This window comes from Anas platyrhynchos, chromosome 10 (genome assembly GCF_047663525.1).
Source record: "Anas platyrhynchos isolate ZD024472 breed Pekin duck chromosome 10, IASCAAS_PekinDuck_T2T, whole genome shotgun sequence".
Lineage (NCBI taxonomy): Eukaryota > Metazoa > Chordata > Aves > Anseriformes > Anatidae > Anas > Anas platyrhynchos.
In genome coordinates, this window is record NC_092596.1 from 7,862,797 (window position 1) to 7,881,292 (window position 18,496).

At 42.1% G+C, this 18,496-nt stretch overlaps 1 protein-coding gene and 1 long non-coding RNA gene across 7 annotated transcripts in view; one reads left to right on the forward strand and one right to left on the reverse strand.

The window, feature by feature from the left end:
- Positions 1-837: 837 nt before the first annotated feature.
- On the reverse strand, positions 838-18,480 carry LOC106014698 (uncharacterized). 2 transcript variants are annotated; one of them, XR_005268179.2, is made up of 5 exons: positions 18,427-18,480; positions 17,904-17,995; positions 15,480-15,551; positions 1,296-1,470; positions 838-1,201 (listed from the first exon to the last, which is right to left on the reverse strand). It is a non-coding gene; the product is annotated as an uncharacterized lncRNA (long non-coding RNA). The 2 variants fall into 2 exon arrangements; XR_003499430.3 differs by lacking the exons at positions 17,904-17,995; positions 18,427-18,480 and adding an exon at positions 16,355-16,490.
- C10H8orf48 (chromosome 10 C8orf48 homolog) overlaps positions 16,527-18,496 on the forward strand; it is a 92,288-nt gene continuing 90,318 nt past the window's right edge. For 2 of the 5 annotated variants that reach the window (XM_072043162.1, XM_072043161.1), the window contains exons 1-2: positions 16,533-16,666; positions 17,017-17,222. The gene's annotated coding sequence lies outside the window, so the exon portion shown is untranslated. Of the gene's footprint in view, positions 16,667-16,763; positions 16,893-17,016; positions 17,227-18,496 lie in introns of those variants that run through there. The other 3 variants (XM_038184194.2, XM_038184195.2, XM_021267121.4) reach the window with 3 other exon arrangements.

The following is an 18,496-nucleotide window of genomic DNA, read 5'->3' on the forward strand; positions in this document are numbered from 1 at the left end:
GTGGCTGCATGCATAAACATAAGCATTCACCCAAATAAAACATAATACTCATTTTGTGTTTATCTCATAGCTTATCTCAAGTACACGAATCAAATAGCCTATTAATGTTTCGTATGCTGTAGGTCAGCATGCTTTGGCTTTCGGACTAGCTTCTGCAATAATGAAGTTACCAAAAAATGGCAATCCTGGCTGTGAGACAGCCCCTTCAAGCAGGTACGATTCATTTGTCATGTTTCTTGCAAAGCCAAGTCAAACCCAAATAACCTAACACAATTAAGATCTGGCAAAGAAACATTTTCAATACAGTCATCAGCTACGTAACTTCAGTCAGAGCACTGCTTCTGAGAGCTGATGGCTGGACAACATCCTTGGGACTTCTTTTAACAATTAAAGCGATGAGGATAGTACTGCATGCACAGGTCCTTTTTTTTTTTTTCTCCCTAACATTCTGTGATTCTGGGATAACTGCTTTCCACTCATCAGCAGACTCATTTCTCTATTACTGGACCACAAAGCACTGCCATCAGGTTCCAGATTTTGGCTCCTGGGGACCAACAGGAGGTGTTTAGTGGCTTAGCCACCCAATACAGGCTGGAATGTGAAAGTAGGTTTTGCTAAACTCCCTTTAAAAAAACCACAGAGCTTCCCAGAGGAATCTGAATCTTGGTGTTGCAGCAAACACCTGCTAGAGAACACCAGCCTCTTGCTTACCAGTCTGCATCCATCTCCTTCCTGCCCGAACAGTGGCATTACACATCCATATATCCATATCTATATATTTTCTAATACCACAGTACAACCCTAGAAGGGGCTTAACCACAATGAAGAACAAATGAATCACTTCTGCTTAGATTCAATGCTGAAGGATGTCGTGGCATAACAAAAGACAGATCATACAGAGCTACCTTCCCATTTGCAGAATGATGGGGACTTATACAGCAGTGAGAGATCACACCAGTGCCTGCCTAACAAAATATGGACTGCTGGTTTTATGTGGCTGTACGTACAGTAGCTCTCACAGGAGAATGCAGAACGCACTTTGCAGATTTCATCTGGGGTTGGTCACTGCTTGGGAGTGGAAATTCTCTGCAGGTTTTCTGCCAGCCTGCTTTTGGGCACACGCTCAGTGATTATTTCTGCAGGTGCTGCTCGAAACGATGCGATTTAACCATGTATCATACTCGTTTCCTCTAAGCTTGTTCTGGAGGAAAAAAAAAAAAGTCAATGCACTGTTAATCTAACCAGTCACATCGGCTTGAAAAGATCTTAAAGGAAAGGGAAGTTTCTAGCAGTACCTGGCACCCCTCAGCTGGTGAAAGGCAGACTTGGTGCTACAGGATGCTAAGATCAGCTAGACGGGTGGCGACTGTTATTCCCAGATAAATTACACACCGTCCCTCAGCTTCAGTCGGAGAAGAATTCAGGAGTGGAGACACCCCTCCAGCAACCCTGACGTACGCAGAAGTTCTGCTAGGTGACAACAACAGAGCTGGCTGTTATAAAGGCAACCAAGTTTATTTCCGTATCACAGTCACAAAAAAACAAAAGCAGAGGTGTCTGTACAAAAAGCATTTTGGCAAGCAGGGTGTGACACTTCTCCTGAGCTATAAGTCATTTCTCCTCATTGGTTCCCCTGCTTCTTTTGCTGAATAAATGATCCCAACTGATTTCCCTGCTCCAGATGATCTGTCCAAGCAAATAATCTTTTCATTTATTTTCCCCTTGCCTAGGAGGAAATTTTTCTTTTCTATTAAAAGACGGTTGCATGGGAATACCGGTCAATGGTCTATGAAATGAGACAAAGAGAGAAACTCTTTGTTGCTAACTCAGATAAAGATTTATCTAGAGCCACCCTGGGTTTATCCTCTCAGTAACAGCCATTTCACAAAACACAGCGGGAGCGACGTCACTCTCACATGAGTGTGTATGTGCATCAATTCTTCCTACTGGAAAGAATCAAAACTGTTCATCCGTGTGCCACAGCTCCTACAATGACATAATCTAATGGAAACGTATCCCCTTTTATTTGGGAAGCATCCCCATTTTAGGGGCATGAGACTATTTTTGCGCTGTAAGGATCTGACTAGGCTCAGTGGACACGCTGCTGGTGTCTGTGAAGCGCCCATCAGTCTACAGATTTGTTTCCATACAAGCCTCCATCTTCTTTGACGAAGAAAACAGAACTGTGTGATGCCAGGCACATTTGGGCAACGTCCTAAAAAGACACTGAGCCATGTTCCTGTATCCTGTACGCTGGCACAAGCAGGAGATGGAGCAGAGCTGGGAAGGAGCTGCAAGGCACGAGCATGGCACTGTGCAAGCAGGCAGAGCCAACAAAGCCTGTGCACTGACAAACTACAGCTTCAGTTGGATATTCGGTCTCCTTCGTTCTCTCCAGAGCCTGTGCAAAGAATGAGACACTTCTAGAAGGTGATTTCAGACATCCAAGACATGCTTTTACTGTGAATAGCCCACAGAGGTTTGCATACCCATCGCCTGCCTCAGAAGAGCAGCCGGCTATTTCACTAAGCTAGGCACTTCAGGTAAGCCTAGAGCTAAACTTAGAGACAAAAACTGTTCCTCCAGATCTTGCAGCACACCTAAACATTTGCATGGTGCTAAGAGTGTAGGGGTCCACGTTCCCTTTGCCTCTGATGCTGGGGAATAATTACATATAAGGCAGAACTCACCATTTAGGAATAAAACCAACCTATTCTGAGCTCGGATAGTCCCAGGTGATTGGGAATATGCTTCTTCCACAGGTGACAGGTAATCAGAAGCATTTAGCTATTTGAGGCATCATTTTTTAAACATAATAAAGGAATACAAGTGTCAGAAAGAGCAAAACAACCACCTCCTGAAAATGGGGTCTGTTCAAAACATCTCTAGGTAGCAGCCTAGAAATACGTCCAAAGTCACTGCTGCAAGAGATGTCTCTGCTCATGTAGGGATCTTCTCCCTGATGGCAACACTTAGAGGGTTTTTACCTTACCTGCATACTGCTGATGAATTTATAAGCAGGCGCAGACAGCTTGATGGCCCTTCTCTTTTCATCCTACCTATTCTTATTCATATAATTGTATAATCCTTATTTGAAACTCCCTGAGCTATTTGCCTCAATAATACGAGTTTTATTCATACTCTGGGGTTTGAAGAAACAGAGCAAAGTGTCTCCTGCAAGAAAAATCCAAATGATGTTTCTTTGTGGCTGGAATTTAATCTATTCTAAGTGGTGCCTCTGTTCCCTAGTGCTTTGCTTACCGGAGGTGAGCTCTCTGGTGCTGAAAATAGAAGATATTTTAGCATTTACGTGCGAGCGTGTGCATGCAGGAATGCAAATCTGTAGAAGTTCCAGAGTTCATCTAAAATGCTAACAGAATTACAAGCTCCCAACCCAAAGAAGACGTGGTGCTCAATGCTCCTTCCCAAACACAAGAAATGCAGTTATAGTTCCACCTCTTCTTCCCCTGGTCAGCAGAGTGGTCTTAATTGGCTGTGTCATTATGCAAAATGAGAAAAAAAAAGAAGAAAAAAAAAAGGAGAAAAAAAATATTCTTGTAGCCAAGGTTTTGAGCAGTTCTGTATTACTGGGCTCTGCTCACAGCAGGACGTAACTCGTTCGGCCATCACAAGACCAACTTCCACCCCAAAGATCAGATTTTTCCTGAAACTTACACGAGTGAGCAGGGGCTGGGAAGGTTACCCAGATCCCCTTGCATCTGTGTAAATCATCAGCTCCCTTGGGGCTGGCAAAGTGCTGTAGAAGCACCCGATTTCCTTCCGAGAGGATCCTGCAAGCTGAGAACTGGGAAGTATATTTACCCGATAATAGTCTGAGGTGGATTTTAGATCCCTCAGGAGGCTCCAGCCACATAATTGCAAATACTTATTATTTTACCTGAACCTCATAACTCTAACATGCGGTGATTAAAATGAAATTCCCATCTCGGATACGCAGGAACAAAAGTCTTAATAACAACTGCTAAATCTCAGTATCACATTCAGCCACCTTAGTAACCTGTTTAAAAAATAAAAAAATAGAACATCTGCAATCACATTATCATCCAGCCAAAGGGCTGAAATTTCCCTAGGGGAAATATTGGCTTAGAGAGAAATTTTGCTTAAAAAATGAAGCTTGTATCATCGGGATGTAAAATCCCAATCAAAGAAAGCAACAGTGTGCTGTAAAACCTAACCACTGTAAGGAATGATACAAAAAAAAATGTTATCTGTTTCCTACCTGAACAGTCTATGTTTAAATTATCTAGCAATGAAAAAGTTCCCAATGGATTCTCTCCCTCCTAAATGCAGGTCCAGTGCATTTAAAAAAAAGCCACTTGAGGTTGATCACAATGAACGTGGATCATTTGTTGGTGGCAAGCCCCACTGATACAACAAATACCCTCACATTCTTCTGCTGTACTGGTAAGTAAATGAGGATAATCCTAAAACTAACACGATCCCCGATATGCTGTCGTGATAACAGTGCTGTAGAGTGTCTTATGCCTGCACACGATCATCATCCAAGCAGTGTCAGTTGTCTGAGCGAGCCGGGGAAGGTTTTCTTCTTTAATGGATCAGAGAAAGAAACAAAACGTTGGAGCTGATCTTGCCAAACATTTCCAGGTGGCTGTACAGAACCCTCTGGGCATTATGAAACATCCGTAACAACACAAAGAAAAGAAGCAGACTTCTTTTCCCATGGCTAACAGCATTGCTTGTGCTTCAATTTCTTCGGTTTCTTTGGCAGCAAAGAGTGTTCATTGCAACCCCTCTGCAGAGGCAAGTGTCGTCAGAAGAGGGGAATTTGGGGGTTTAGGGAGAAGTTTGATTTAGAGTGGGTGACAAACACATGGGGAAGGGTGCTGTCAGGACACTGCTTTCCCCCTGCTGTGCCACCGAGCACACACTGAGCTGGCCCAAAATGAACGCTTAATGTAGACTGGATTACCTCACCAAGGCTGCTGGCGTTTAACCCTGATCCCAAGCACTTCCCTTTTTCCATCAGAGGTTGAAGTTGCACACTCACAGGTCAATGGGCCAGCTCCGTACTTACAGCATTGTTAGCTTTTTGATAAATTGCACTCATCAGCCCTACCACTTCTTCTGCAATTTGCCAAGGATTAAGCAGACTTGGACAGGAAAATAGTTAACTAGGATTGCAAAGCAGTTTCCCTATTGTTTTTTTTTTTTTTTTTTTTTTTTTTTTCACACTAGGAATGCATCAACAGTAAAGGGATACGTACAATTAATGTTGTTGATACGTTGGACTTAATAAAAACACATACATTCAAGTCACAGCGTTAAAATTTGGCTATGACAAAATACGGGGTAGCTCAGATGTGGAGTTTTCCTTTAACATGTTGAAGAAATCTGATCAGAATGATTCTGGCTTTCAAGCACCCTAAAACATGGAATGTCCTATGTATACGGAGAGAAATTACCCGAGATGCAGGGATGTTCTGGCAGCAGAGGACAGGACGAGGAGCACAGTGGCAGGGCTGTAAATCCCGGTCTGTTACTGGCATTTATGGATGTAGGAGAACTCGTTTAATCTCCCCAGCACCATCCACGGCTCTGTAAATCAGGTCACTTTGGATGTGCTGCTGCTCAAGAGCTTGCACTGCTACATTAATCTACTTAGGCTCCTGCCTGCCCTAAGACCTAATTCATTTGCCTTTTTTTAGCCCTAAGACCGGCTCCTGTAGCCTGGTACAGCCTTTGGTCCCGCACCTGCTTTGCAATTAGTACCCGCAGTAGTTAGCTGAAACCTCTGCTGCGTATTTTCACATGAAACCATGTCTGGAAGGCAGCACAGACAATGGGATGTGATGGAGGACTGTTGTTGCCAGTGTTTAAAGGAGTATCAGCACAATTAATCTGTTCTAAAACAACGCCCAAGTTCGCAGAGCACCTGATAAGACCGAGCCCACAGGAGTTATGATACTTACTTTGCCTTTTATCACCGATATTTGGCATTTTCATTTTAAACTAGAATATCTCCTGACAGTTTTATTTTCCTTTTTACTGTACTTTCATTTTGTTGTAGGCCGGTATCTGATACTCATTATCTTAAAGCACAAGTGCTATCTGATTACAACGTAGACAGGTATCATGAAGGAATGGTGAATTGCTTTAGGAGATTAATAGGTTTTGTATCTATACACCTGTACTACAACTTCCCTATCTCATTCTCCTCCTGTTTAGCCCAGGATATGTGCAATGTCGTAATACCAAGAAATGCTGCTGTCGCTTCTATTTACTGCTGTGAAGAGATGACTTTGTGAAGAGCTGAGAAAAAACTACTAAAAGGCTGGAAAAACTTATCTGAGATTGGCCAGCATAAAAATGGAAATTTATTCCAAGCTGACAGATAATTTGACACGTAGGAGCACAGGAACCTAAGACAGAGCCTGAGGAACTCCATCTGCAGCTAAACAAGGTCTTGAATCATGGCCCTTTGATAAAGTCACCTGTCACTGCCACTATCCAGGTAAAATCTGAAGGAGTTGAAAACTTCAGCCAAGTTACTGACAAGTCCCAAGAGAGTTGCATGTCAACACAGCACAGAAGGATGCTCTCCAATCTCCAAATACTTGAATTGATCGTCACCCTTATGTTACCTCTTTTGAAGATGTTGCTCGAATGTTACCTGGAAATTTAACACCCTTCTCTATCCAAAATTAGGTAAATTCCAAGAATCTAGTCTGTGCTCAGTCTGTACTGAGAGAGGACAGCCAACACCTATCCCTTTATATCTAATGTATAGCCAAGTCAGTTTTGGTACCACACAGCTAATGAACACCAACCCACACGTGGACATTTTATTTGGCTGGGACATGCTGCAGAGTCCCATCAGGCCAGTACTGGAGGCACATAAGCTACAGCACTCTTAATATCCAAATGTGCACCTGCAAGCACAGATGTCTAAGAAAAAAGTTGTAAGATACTGTGGAAGTTCTGTAATAAAAATGAGCAAACGATTGTCAAATTGTCCTCACAAATAATACGACCATTAGTTTACAATCAACAGGATTACTCACTATCCTTCCATGACAATCACTGATTAAATTATTTTCCTGTCTACCCAGAACCTTTAAGATGAGGTGAGATCAGATGCAAATGAAGAGGAAATTGCCATTCCAAGGACAGATTTTATTATTTTCAGCCTCTGACAACAAATATATTACTGGCCATATATAAAAAAGCCCTGCCCGCAGAACAGCAGAATAATAAAACCACAAACTTAATTATTAATGGGCACCTGAAGCCATTGGAATCTCCATCCAGAAGCACCACTTAATTTGTAATGTGCCGTGACTCAGGCAACGTCTTTATATTTATAACTAAAAGACACTGAAATGTGTTTGTAGTAGCAACACTGACTACACGACTGTAGCAGTGGCAAGAGGCGTGGGAGGAATATCAGGTCTGATAGGCTCACTCAGGTAAGGCATGAATTAGAGGAAAGTGTTTCAGAGGCAGCTGAAAAGATCATAATTGCCAGCAGCAGCAGCGGTGTCTGCAGAAACATCTGTCCAAACCTGTCAGTCAGCAGGGGAAGCCAGAGAAATGGCACATCTCACATGGACACAGCACTCCGAAGTAATAGCTGTAATTGCAATAAGAAAGGTTCCCCGGTCAAACTTTCAATGTTACTTCTGGGCAAAGATCCCAGTACTGAAAAAGATGAAGATCTTTTCCAGCTCTTGAATTATTTCCAGCTGTACGCCAAGTAGAAAGCATCCACGGCAACTTGGCAAAAAGACCACTTTTAAAACAAAAAGGGAAGGTTGAGTTAGTGCTGGAAATCGTTGGCATCGCTGGAGAGAGCCAGCAAATTCTGCACTTGTCATCAACACCAGCACTGAGCGGCAAGCAGCTGTGCCAGCCCTCGCTACCTGCAATCTTCTACCACTATTTTTTAACTCCTCCGCTACCCTTTGCCTGGAGGTAGCAAACCAGCCCTACCTCGCTGCAGTTCCCTGGCAGAAATCCCCCAGCAGGAAGGCAGTTAGAGGCTGTCTGCAGCACAAACCCCGTGGGATGCTCTGTTGCAGTATGAGGTTGTTCTTCATGGCCAGTTCCGAGCTGCCCCATCTCTTGCCGTAGGTATCAGGCCAACAGGGACAGTCTTGCCATCACAGTGGTTTCCTAATTCATGGGTTGAATGCAGCATGTGCATCCGTCTGCTGGGCACTGACTTGTTTAGCTGCTTCTGCTGAGACACTATTGCGTTAGAAGGATTTTAAATTGATGCTGTTATGAACAGGAGCTGAACCAGCAACCAAACCAGAAGGGCTCTACAACCCCAAAGTGTGTTCCACTGGCCCACCGTGCTGCAGAAAGAGCTGCTGTGGAAAGTCAGGAATCAGGGAGCACCCCTCAGCCCTTCCAATTCTAACCTGGAAACGAGGATTTCCTTCAACCAGTCCAGGAGCGGCAGCAATTTGTAGGAGATACCTGAAATTTTGCTAAGGAGCTGTCAGGAAGATCAGGACACCTGGCCTGTCCTTCTGCGAGCCCTGCCCACCGATGGGGAACTGGGTGAGCAGATCCATCGGAAGGCTTGGGCTCTGCCAGGAAGGCAGCCTGGGATGTAGATCAGCTTCTTCAGCCGGCACCTCACAGCAGCCAGCTCAAGGGATTTTGTCAATATTTCATTTATTTGTGAGGGCAGAAAATAAGGTTTAAGGAGCTTTGAACTTTTAAAGAAGACCTCTATAGCTCCTGGCACTACATCAGCCTAGATCAAAGCCACTTTATTTTTTTATTTTTATTTTTTGAGATACCCAAACCTGCTCTTTTGTTTAATGCTCTCTGACGCTGCAGAGGACCAAAAGGATAATAAGACGCTGCTGTAAGGACAGGCAATTCTTTTCAGCAGAGTACATTCAAACACACATAAGGGCTCCTGTTACATGCTAATGGTGCCACAGTTTCACTCTCTCATCTTACTCTGTCAACTTTGTAGCTGAATTATGACTTTAATATCTTGGTCTCTGTTCTGACTATGATTTGTTCTTTGTTGTTTTTCTGAACTGCACTTCAGGGCAATACATTGTTGGAGACACTTCAGCTGGTTATAACAGAGCACTGCAAACCGAAAATCTCTGCACTGCTATCCATACAAATTATGGATATGAGCGTACATGATCTAAACATGTCCAGAACTTGGAAACCTTTCAGAACATGAGTGCAAATTCCTAACAGAATATGCTTCTTTACATTTATTTATTTTATTATTATTAAAGCCAGCAGCACGTTGCACTGTAATGCTTATCCCGCTTCACGTATTTTCATCTCACCTCCATTCAAAATGCATCCTCCATCCTTACAGTTATTTTACTTTAAATATTTCATGCTTGATACACAAAAGACAACACTGGATGAATGTAACCCTTATTTCCTAAATGCTCCTCAAGGGACTACATATGCTTAATACATGAAGAAGTACACAGCAGGTCAGTCTAAATTATTATTCATAACTATGAGGGGACTATAAATACACATTTCTTTCCAAAATACAGGGTCAATCTAACAGAGTTTTTAAGTTGAGCTATCACAGGAGTCAGCCGATGTTCAATGAATAAAGGATTTGAAAGCTCAGGGCCTCATAACTTCGTACTGGTCCCTTATTTCAAAGGATTCCTAGAGGTAAGTAGGTGCAGGGAACAATAGTGGATACTTCCAGTTAATGCAGAACAAAAGAAGGATAAAAGGGACTAAAACCTGGCAAGAAGCTGACAGACCATCCAAACCCCTCAGTGCTGCTGGATGAGTAACTTTCCCCATTTGAATCCATCTCTGAGCCGTGCAGGTAACAGGGGGACACAAAAAATTGCCTTCCACGGAATCAAGTTCAGCATGCCTCCCAATGTACCTATTCACACCTGATACACCCCAAATTCCTTTCCATGTACCTGCCCTGTACCGCGGACCTGCCAGGCAGCACCACTCTTTTCCTTCACCAACATTTTGATAACAAACAGTGGCTTATAATGATTCAGAAGATTCATTTGCTAGCAGGACAGGATTTGCAAATAAATTTGCCAGGCTCTCAAGTCTATAATACAACACGCACTGCGGTGTGAGGATACCTAACCCAGTTCTGGTCTAGCTGTGGAGAGCTAAACCCTTAGAAGTTGAAAGGGAAAGTAACTAAGGCTAGATGTTCTTATAGCTCTCCAGCTTAAAGATAATTTTCAAAAGCATATGAAATTGAAGTAACTGAAAGAATACTTTAACGACACAGCCCGTTAGGTTATTAAGGAGATCAGTCAGTTTGTTTCAGTTGCTTTTAATTATCTTCTGTGGAGTTGTTCTGTCTTTATACTGGTGTAATTAAACATATCACGTCCCAAGCTGCTTAATTTCCTTAAAGATTCTGTTTACCTGTTTTTAATTTTACGAGAACTTGAACTTCCAGGTGTTTAAACCAACAATTAAGAAAGAGAAGACCCTCTCGGAATGAAGAAGAATCAATTCAGAATGTATTTTAAGTTTATGAGTGTTCATTTTCTTCTACTAGCAATTCCCAGTCACTAGTCTCAAGCAAGATATCCTGACATTTTTAATCATACAAACACCATAATTTTGAAATAGCTATAGGCTTCTTCTTTTTGTTGCTTAAGATTCAACAGAGGATACATCATAAATGAGGCTTTAAGAAAAAACAATTGTATTATTCTACCTAGCTGGGACAATGACTGCCACCATGAAAATAAAATTACTGCCATTAAATCGAGAACTTAATTAGAATCACAGCAACAGGTTCATTTTCTGCTGGGGACTTGGTCTACTGGCATGGCATAGAATGATTCACCCCAGAGTACCTATCAGGGCTGAGCCAAGTCTGTAGTCTTTGAATTCTTCTGATATTGAAGCTGCCTGGAAGAAGCTTGGTAGTTGCAGAAGGTTCACGGGCACTGCTTCGGGTAGCTAGAGATGGGCTAGCAACTCCCACCGAGAGAACTCTGGCTTATGCCCACGTATGGAGGCAGAAAGAATCAGACTCTAATTTTCTTCCATAATCCAAGCAGACACAGAGCCTCCAAATGACTGGATCAGACACAAAGATACAATCTTTGCTTTTCCCCCCCTTTTTCATTATAGAGTGCCCTCTATCCCCAAACTCTGATAGCAAAGATCAATGCAATACCAAATGGAGAGGACTATGATCCGCCTACAATCAGTTTCTGTAATAGAGAGAGAATAAATCTCCCTGGCTGACTTACCGAGACATTAGCTGCATTTGCCAGTAGTTGTGAGATACTCTGTAGTTATTCTGGAAATCCTCTTTCATACAGAGGCTGGAAATCCCCTGTGCACGTCATCATTGAACCTGTCTGCCAACCTCAATGTCACCTTCCTACCGTCTATCTCCTCGCCCTGCAGCTGGTTCAGCAACAGAAAAGGTGCGTAATTATTTCATAAACACCCCTCAGTGAGCTCACTCAGCCTGGGAAAAGAGTGTGAAAGACTGAAGTCCTGATCTTGTACATACTTGAGAATGCCACGACATGACGATTCGCTCCAAACAAGAACTTCACCAACCAGACAACTTTTCATTATAAGAGGATGAGAATAAAAGAGATGATGAGTAAGAGGATATATCTTATATATCCTGATATATCAGGATATATCTAGACCTTATATATCTGATATATCACGGCAAGAAGTGCCAGGATAAGAATCCAGGAACCATGAGTGCCATTTTGTCTGACCTGAAAGGAGTCATTTACTCTTTCTCCATTTGTTTTCTTATCTATGAGGTAGCAGCACTAGTACTTATTTTACGTGTCTTTTAGAAGCAAATAATGTATTGAATGAACTTTGAAATTATATGAGTCAGTGCAAAATATGCTCCCATATATGTAATTTTAAGTTTTTAATGACAATTTAGGCATATGCATGCTGTTAGAAGAACAACAGCTTTACCAATACAATGAAAATCACTATTTGAGTTTATAAAGCCTATGTTTATTGAGAAAATCTGCCTCAGACTAGGACAATAAAGTTATCAAACATCTACACACACACACACACAGCACTAACTGGTTGCCAAACTTAAAATGAGTGTCAGTTTGCTGAGATCTCAAACAGCCCCAAAAAATTAAGACGAAAGATCTTTCTCCATAAATACAATCACCTGAAACAACTCATTCCCTACCAGCAGGAAAAGCTCAGCAGCAACATCAGTATTTCTTCTTCCAGGAGCATGAGATTTCTCAGAAATAAACTCATCTTCAGAGGAGATTACTAACATCTCAAAACACTGTCCGCAACCCACAATATCACCCCACCTCTCTACCAGTAGAACTAATACTTCAGCAAAGAGAAATTAAAAGAAGAAAAACAGAAAGAACCTTGTTAAGACAAGTTACAACACCTGCAGGACACTTCAGTAACACAACAATTAGCATCACAAAATCTAGCTGAAAAATGAATAGATACTGTGCTTTTACAACAGATGGATACACGATGGGTTAAATAGAATGTGAAAAGCTGTAATTTCTAAATGAAGGCATTTTCTGAAATGTCAAAATGACTCATCAGTTTGAAATATATTCTGAAAGATTCCCAAAAGAGTCAACCTATTACCGAAGAAAACTGATTAATAAGTCTAGTATCGATCTATTGAAAGTGCATGATGAGTCTGCCTTTCCCTTGGAAATTTCATCCCACACCAAAACACTAGCAATTTCTCAGGATGGTCCACATGGAAATCATTAAGCAAACATAATAAAAAGGGAAAACAAAATGAAGAAAATCTCAAACATTTACTATAAGAGTTTCTCAGTTCACTTCTTTCGCATGACTTAATGCCATGTTCAGAAACAACCCCAACCTGTCCATCCAAGGGAGTGCATTATTCCTCAGAATGACATTGTTAAAGCACTTGTCTGAAATTCCCAGCTATTTAAAGCATCTCCTTGAAGGCACCTACAATAACTTTGCATGGGGAAAAATTAAAATGAACTGATGCAGTAAGTAGATAAGGGTGCAGACTAAGAGAACAAACAACACCTTGGTGTGTCTTAGAATGCAAACGATCACACATGGGAACTTTCTTGTGCTCAAGCTGCTGCTGTATGCAGCACTGAATTTATGCAGAAAAAAAGAGATTGAGACTATCAAGAAAGAGATTCAGGAAAGAAAATAGGAAAGAAAATTCAAGTGAATTATTTCAAGGTATAACAAGTGGATCTCATTCTAACTCTTCTCCACAGGTCTTTGTGTCTCTGCTGAGGAGTTTGGATGGGTCTATCCATCTGTCTATACACACACATGAATAGACATTTTAGAACGCTGGCCAATGGAGCTTTGATGCATTTTGAGATGTTTTCTCTTAAGGTTATTGCAATTTATTGTAGTTGTTGCAATTATAATGAGAAAAGACTCGCAAGACATTCTGCAAACTACGTATGCAGTTTGCATTGAAATGCACCCAAACGTGGGAAGGTGGACATTGCTATTTAACAGCACATTAGGACGCACAGTGATTAAGAATAATTATCCATCTTAAAGTACAAAGCAAAATTAGGAAGACAGAGTGTAATTATGCTAATTGGAATCCAGCCTATGCACTAATACCAACCCTTGGAAATGCAGCTGTGGCTCCTTCACAGGCACAAGTGTTAATTATTGTTTATGTCTCATCCTAAGGACAAACTTCCCCTGGAATACAATGCTAACTAGCAACTCAGTGAACCACCGTGCACAAAAATTGCCCTACAAAGACACTTGCCACATGCTTCACAACCTGGTTCTTCATTAGATATTTCTCCCCAGGATGGTTACTGGGTCTGACACAGATGAAATTATACCTGCCTGCAGAGATAATGTTGTGACCAAGGACAAGGGAGTCATCTTTTGTTTTTCCAAAACATTTTTTAGTTCTCTGTTCTTCACAAGGAAGCCTACCGAAAACGCAGCTGATTGTGGTTTGCTACCACAAACCAGGGCATAAGCAACAAGAGCCCATGTACAAACATAGGTCTGAAATATATTTTGTTTCTGCCTGTGAAACTCAGCCCCCAGCTTTCATTCAATTTATATATAGTTAAACTTATATGACAGTGGTCGCTTCTAACATTGCATTTGTATGCATGCTTTTGATGTGCCATGGACACCAGCCAGTCACTAGCAACTTTATGCAAGAGATCAATCCATTTCCTAATTAGAGATGTGAATTAATGGGAACTGGAATGACCATTTTAAATAAGGCAGGCCCTAGACAATGACTTCTTTACATGCCCTGTGCCCTAGAGCATTTCCTTTGTAATATTTTCAAACTATCCACTCTCATCAATGATTTATGGTGTCTAGGTGCTACTTGGCAGTACTTTCAATGTCAGTGCTGATAAAGGAGAAAACTTTTATTGTATCTTGAACCGTCAACAACTTGCTTCTGAAATTTCAAAAGAGTTCTTGCATTTGACCTTCATATTTACAGAGTCTAAACACCTGCATTTTCACGGAGAATAACGCTTTAGGAGCACTTCACTAATGAATCACATCAGCTTTACCCATCATCAGAATATGCTTAATTCCATTGGCCTCGCACCATCCTTCTCCAACTGGGTACCGAACCTCATTGTGACAGCTCAATTAGTTCTGCTGGCAACATTAATGAGATTACGATTATGTGAGAAACGCACCTAGCAAATATGAATTCTTACGCAGCCCTCTAGTTAAAAGGAATATTGCAACTTTAATAGAAGGAGGCATCAAAAAAGAATTTACCCACACAAAGAAATTTTACAATTATGTTTAAATTTAATATAACATGATAAAGAGAAGAGCTGGAGTAAAAGCCTGTCACCGCTTCTCACACAATATTATTTATGGCTCTGTGTAGGACCAACACCACAACATTAGCGGTCAGAAATCTTAATACCTTCTGACACAACTGGGTTGGTCCATCTATTATCACCCACAAATCCTTCAAAAACAAATACTGGTTCAAATAATTATGCTGTTCAACATATTAACTTCCAAGACACCAACGAGAGGAACTGCAGTGATGAAATGACTTGTTTTAGGGAAGATCGGTTAAAAAGAATTATTTGTATCCTGGGCTTCAAATCAAATGCCTTTAATATTAGGATCACACTTTCCACTGAATAAATGTCAGAGAAATAAACTTGATAGAACAATATATTTTCCATGCTCTAAAATTATGAATTTTAAAAAGGACTGAGAACACGAAACTACAAAGTCTTTAACCTCAGGGGAATAAATTCAAATACCAACCAGGTCAGTAATAATCTAATGTCAACTGTTACCATAAAAAATGGACAATGATAAATAATGAAGTATCAAGCTGCCAGGTAGGTATTTAGTGGGACCTGTGAGGATCTGTGTTATTCTTACTTACTGTGTATCTTGATTAGAATTTTAAAGAAAAGGTAATGCTTCTCCCTACCCAACTTCACAATCATTTATAACCCAGAGCATGAGAACTGTCAGCCTACCTCTTAAGATTCTTCCAGGCTGTGTTTTTATTCAGTTTGGGTACTTGCTAGCTTGTTTCCAACATTATTTTCCTGAGAAGAAAAATAAAACAAAGCAGTCAATGAGAAGTGAAGCTTTAGGTTGGTGAGGTTTAGCACGTAACACAGATTTTGCTCATCTAAACGGCAGGTATTTTCTTAATTACATTTTCCTCCTTTCATAATGTTGACAGCTTAAAGAAAAGGAAGTTTTATATAGATCTCTGCTCTGACTGCTTTTCAGCCTACTCCCACTTCTGTAGGACGGATAAATGCCCCTTCTGTTCACAGCTGCATACCTCTCTTATTACTGCTGACTTCTATTGGTGGGGAATATAAAAGAAATATTCACCACGTGTAAATTATTTTATTATGTTGTAGCTAACCAAATGAAAACAAAAAGGCCAACAGCAAGCAGTCCACTCTACAGAAAGCAAAGAAGCACTGGATGTTAAAACATCAGAACAATATGAACTGCTTGTTCCTCTGAGCCTTACACTTCGCATCAATGCAGTCGTTTACCCTTCTGCAAGTGTGCATTCCTCTCCTCACCCTGCCCAAACTGTTTCTTTATAAGAGCAACACACAGGCAGCTCTCTTTCAAGAGAAAGACCGCTTGAGCTGCAAAAACCATGTGCTGCTCTTGATGAAACATGAGAGAAGGCAAGACCTTAAAATCTTAAAATCAAGCAAAGACCTTGGGCAGGCCACCCGAAATCCAGCGTGAGGCGCTTACTGTGGTAAAACACCTCAGCGAATCCTACGTGATAGAGAAAACACTACGCATCCTGCAAGTGAAGTGCATGTATTTATTGATCAATGACTTCCCTAGAAGAAAATACAGGGCTATCAGCTACCTTGTAACCGCAATATTAAAGCAGGATCCAGCAGGCAGAGCACACCAGCTAACTTCACATCACGACGCGCTCCCGGAGCGCCCTGCCTCTGCCTGCTGTTCCCTCGGCCTGGCTGCCTCAGCAGCAACGCCGGCCTCTCCCCCGCCAGATCCCGCTGTCGCGACACCATATCGCAGGCAGAGCACGACAGAGACGGCAGCCGGGAAGCCAGGCCCTTCCCCGGAGCCCCGGCTCCCCCCCCGCTGGGGGCCGGGCCCGCGGCCTCGGCCGGCTGGGAGCAGCGCGGAGCGGGCGGCTGGGGGCCAGCCGCGGGTAAGGAGCTGGGCCCCGGCGGCTCGCTGTGAGGGGGTTTGGTCGTTAAAGGCTGGAGGAAGTGGTTTTGTCCTGGAAAGGAAGGATCGTAAAAAAGATATTCTGTCCGTAACGTGAAGGAAAGGAAGGATCGTAAAAATATACTCGATGTGTGACGTGAGGGAGGCGCCACGCCTGCTGCCGTGGTGTGTTGGGGAGAGGGGGGACGCAGAGGAGCTGCTGGGTTGTGAGTTAGAAGGGGGCTGTTAGTTGTTACGTGGTGGTAACTTCACATTTCTTACGGTAATGTTGTCCCTGAGTAATTTCACGTTTCGGGTGGTAACATAGCTTTTCCCATTTCTGCCCCCTAGGAGGAGATGGAGCTTCTCTCCCTCAGGCTCTCTCCAGACATGCTGCCCTTTTCCTTCCTTTTCCTCACCTGAAGCCCCCCGCTGCCGGGCTGTGGCCAGGGGCTGCTGGAGGAGCAGCTCTCAGAGCCCTCACTGCACCCTGTGAGGTACCGACTGGGCCTCGTGAGGAGTACAAGCTGCAGGACGCCGGGTGCCACTTCGAAGCAGTCTGTAAACGTGTTTTATTTATTATTTACAAGTATATTTACATACTCTAAGTTATCTTTTGTGCTCATTTGGGAGCAAATACCTCATGTTCGCTGTGAAAATGAGCTATCACACATATCTGAAATATTGGTCCCTCGTTACCTGAGCGTCCTCGCCCCACTCCACCTCTCTCCCCCTGCTGCTTGTGCAGCCTCAGCTCCTCAGGCCAGCTGCGGGCTGCAGCACTAATTGCCTCTGTTTGCATTTCCTACTGGTTTTCTCCAGGAGATTTGATCTTATTAACCAGTCTCCAGCCTGTTCAGGGTTGGTACGGTGAATAAAATTTGTTTAGTTCTGATGTAACCTGTAAATATTAATAAGCACTATTTTTGACTTTTGGGCACATGTTAAAACAAAAAATTAAGCTTAGGGGCCTAGAAATTTGGCACTACAGATTGCTCTTGGAGTCTAGCCTTGGGAAGGAAGGCCTGAATTTGTGGTAGGGGCTCAGGGTCCTTAGTACACAGATGGACCTCAGCAGTAACATGACACATACAATAGGCAGCATAGCGTGTTCAGTAGAGAAATGGCTAAAGTCAGCACATTTAAAACAAAGTTAATCTAAAAACTGTTAACAAAAACCAAAGCAGAGTGGTATAGGTGAACTTCTGGCATGAGAGAAAGTGTTTTTGTTTACTTACTTGGTTCCCTTTTTTCTGATGGAGGAACCACAGTTGTCAGCACTGCAGGTATCTTTCCAAAGGGATATCACCTGCACATTTATCCTTCTTATCTTATTAGAGTAGAGGAAAAAAAAAAAGGGCAAAATTGTTTAGGACAAAGTTGTTTACCTCCTTAGATTCAAAGGAAGAAGGGAAAGTACATCATTCTAACTTAAAAAAAAGGAGGTGGAGAGCAAAGAAAAACCACACACACAGAGCTTTAAAGTATATTCGCATTACATTATAGCTACCTATCCAAGGCCTGTTTTATTCCTGGAACTTGGTTCTGGCGAGTTTTATTATTTTTTTCATGCTGAGAGCATGACCATCGTTTTGAGAGCCTCATCTGGCTGATACTTGTGTTTTTTTCTAATTTTCTGGACAAAATCTAAGCAGAACAAGGAGGCTTTGCTTTTCTGAGATGTGAGAGGTTTAAGGCAAAAGAAATAATTTCTTTTTAAAGCACCTTTTGTTTTCATAAATGACTTTGTCCAAGTATTACCTGTAATTCACAACGAAGTTGAAAGGAGTGCTGATCAAAATTCATTGTAAATGCTCAGTGGTAATTGTTA